This window comes from Pelodiscus sinensis, chromosome 31 (genome assembly GCF_052426305.1).
Source record: "Pelodiscus sinensis isolate ZL-2025 chromosome 31, ASM5242630v1, whole genome shotgun sequence".
NCBI lineage: Eukaryota > Metazoa > Chordata > Testudines > Trionychidae > Pelodiscus > Pelodiscus sinensis.
The window spans coordinates 6594826-6598128 of NC_143082.1; the positions used below are offsets into that span (position 1 = coordinate 6594826).

The window sequence follows — 3303 nt, forward strand, 5'->3', positions numbered from 1 at the left end:
ATGTTCTCCCTGATGGAAGTAGTCTCCCTGAGCAACGGCCAGGCCCCGTTCAGGACTCTGAAGCCCTGGTGGGACGTCTTCACTGACTACTTGGTCCTGGCAATGTTGGCCATCTCCCTCATCGCAGGGACCCTGCTGATTTCCACAAACCAGGTGGTGTGCCTGCCTGCTGGCAGGACCAGCGTGGCTGTGAGTGGGTCCCCGGCTCCCAGACCTGCCGTAGGGCCTCCGGATGGCCCAGAACTCCACGCTGCTCTGGTCGGCACCAGGCGGGAACTTCCTGCTGCCAACGGCGGACGGCCACCCAACCTTGACTACCAGCAGTACCTGTACATTGGCCAGGTCTGCTACCACCAGGCTCTGCCGTGGCATTCCAAGTACTCCCCATACCTGGCCCTCCTGCACGTGCTGCTCCTGATGGTCTGTAACAACTTCTGGTTCATAAACCCCAAGACCTCCTCCAGAATCGAGCTGTTCCTCTCCATCCTCCGGAAGTGCTCCCAGTCGCCTTGGACAACCAAGGCGCTCTCGGAGACAGCCAGCCAGCCCTGGGAAAGCAAACCTGGCCGGATGGCACCCTGCCCTGCCCAGATCTCCCAGGATGGGGCTGGCTTCCAGGCTCCCTCAAGCACCACCATCCTGGACCGGAAGGACAGGGAGCAGGCCAAGGCACTCTTTGAGAAGATCCGCACCTTTCGGGCACGCACCGAAGCCGCCAGCCTCCTCTACTGGGTCTACATGGGGCAGACGGTGTTCAAGGTGGCAAAGCTTTTGGCTGTGTTGGGCTATGCCTCCAGCTCTGCCGGCGCCATTGCTTTCAGGCACGTGTGCCAGCCGGGCATAGGGGACCTCGCTGGCCACGCCACCTTCTCCTGCACCCACAGCCTGGCCTACATCCTGCAGAAGCTGCTTCTGAGCTACCTGGCCCTGGTGCTGCTCTGTGGGCTGGCAGGGGTCTACACGCTCTACTGGCTGCTCCGGAGGCCGCTCAGGGAGTACTCCTTTGAGCAGGCCAGCGAGGAGAGCGGCTTCAGACCCATCCCCGATGTCCACAACGACTTGGCCTTCCTGCTGCACATGGCTGACCAGTATGAGCCGCTCTGCTCCAGGAGGATGGCCACCTTCCTCTCTGCTGCAGAGCAGTCTGGAGCCTCGCGGGGACTGAGAGGAGCTGCACTGGCATGTGAGAAGGGACCCCTGGGGCCGGCTGGCGCTGAGGCTCTGTGCCCTTCCAGCCCTGTCCCAGGCTATGAGATGGGGGACGTGGAGGGGCTGCAGCTGGAGTGCATGGGAGAGGTGGTTCTCCGCCAAGGTGGCCCAGATGGAGGTGCTGTCTGAGCTGCAGCTGTCCCACTGCCCAGCCACAATGGAGCCCAAGGCCTTGGCCTTCCTGCGGGAACAGCTCAGAGGGCTCCACCCTCACCGCGATCCCCTCCTGGCTTTACTCCTTGAAGAATCTGTACCAGCTGCACCTCTCCAGCCGCTTCTGCTCCAACACGCTGGCCCTTGAGTCCCCACGGGATCTACAGACGCTGGAGGCTTTGGTGCTCCAAACCAAGCTAGCCAAGCTCTACGTCCCCCCATCTCTGCCAGCTCCGCATCCAGAACGACAGGACCACGCCGGACGCATTGGGGGAGAGCAGCCTCCAGGCTGAAGCTGCTCTGCTGCAAGCTTGAGGGACTCCCATTGGCGGGCTGGCGCTGTGGCAGCTGGATCTGCACTCCAACGGCATCCACTGCCTCGAGGCGGGGGCCTGGCTTCCAGCACCTGGCATGGCTCACCTGCCTGATGCTGGGGCACAACCGTATCGCCACCCCGCCCGCTTCTGTCAGGGCAGAGGAGCTGGTGCTGCCCCACAAGGAGCTGGAGTCTCTGCCCCACTGCCGAGGCTCAGGCACCTGGCCCTCAGCCATGACCTCCTCTGCCTCTTCCCTATGGAGACTGGCCAGCTGGGGGCGCTGCAGTTCCTCTCCATCACCAGCAACCGGATCAGTGCAGTGCCCTGCCAGCTTTTTGCCTGCCCGGCACGGAAGTCTTTGCAGCTGGCAGACAACGCTTTGCCCATGGTGCCGGCTGAGATCGGGAGGCTCAGGCGGAGCAGGGAACCCCTTGGAGTCACTCCCATTTGAGCTAGGCTGTGTGGACAAGGCTCTCTCTCAGACCCTGCCGGCCCACACAAAGCAGACACTTGCCAGGCACATCTCTGATCCATCCCTGTGAGGCCTCTGGCTCCAGAAACGTCCCTGGCACGTGGACAGCCAGGGAGCCTGTTATGCAGCTTGTCTGTAGCTCCGGGGCATAGGGAGGAGATCTCAGCAGCATCAAGTCAACAGAGTCCCGGCACCAGGTCTCCGCAGGGGCTGGAACAATTTGTACAGAGGGGCGGAGAGCCAATGAACCAGACTGTAAGCTGGCCATATAATGGAAACCACTTCAAGCCAGGGGGTGCTGCAGCAACTCCCCACCCCCGCACTCCTAGTTCAGCACCTCTGGGTCTCCAGAGAGCTTGTCCGATATGGAGTCCCGTTGTCCAGGTGGCTGCGCCCCTACTGGGACTGCCACATCACAACCACAGACCAAAATTTAGCCCCCACTTAAGCAGGGTAACTCTGGCCCACCCTCCTTGCTCCCAAGGGGCTTGGGTGCAACTGAATCTGGGGTGGCTCCCCTGTGCAATTGAAGGGAGGGCTGGGCTCCCCCCTGCAAATCCCAGCTCCACTGTGCCTCCCTGGGCAGTGGGACTTAGGACCCACAGGGAAGCCAGGACTGGAAGATCAGCTGCCCCTGGGGATCCATAGCCAGTCACACCTGCAGCGCCAGGAGATCAGCTGTGGGGAGGGGCTACAGCGCCACCCTGTGGTCTGGAGGGGGAATGTCCTTCCCCAAAACACCCAGGCTACGTCTAGACTGGCATGATTTTCCGCAAATGCTCTTAACGGAAATGTTTTCCATTAAAAGCATTTGCGGAAAAGAGCGTCTAGATGGGCACAGTGTTTTTGCGGAAATTCAAGCAGCCAGTGTAGACAGCTGGCAAGTTTTTCCACAAAAGCAGCTGCTTTTGTGGAAAAATTTGCCAGTCTAGACACAGCCCCAGTGCTTCCCACCCCTGGATTTGGAGCCACAGGGAAGATATGACCCAAATCAGCAGTAGAGATGTGAAAGGGTAACTGGGTAGCCGTTAACCAGTGGGGGCTGGAGCAGTTCCCTGCCTGCCAAGGTCTGGCATCCGGAGCAGCCGCTGTCCACGGTGAGCCCAAGTACCCCGCAGTCACGGGCTGCTGTGATTGTCCGGAGCAGCCCCT

The 3303-nt window shown here is 61.1% G+C and overlaps 1 pseudogene; it reads left to right on the forward strand.

Moving 5' to 3' along the window:
* LOC102459584 (volume-regulated anion channel subunit LRRC8D-like) lies at positions 1-2343 on the forward strand (annotated as a pseudogene).
* Positions 2344-3303: the final 960 nt, after the last annotated feature.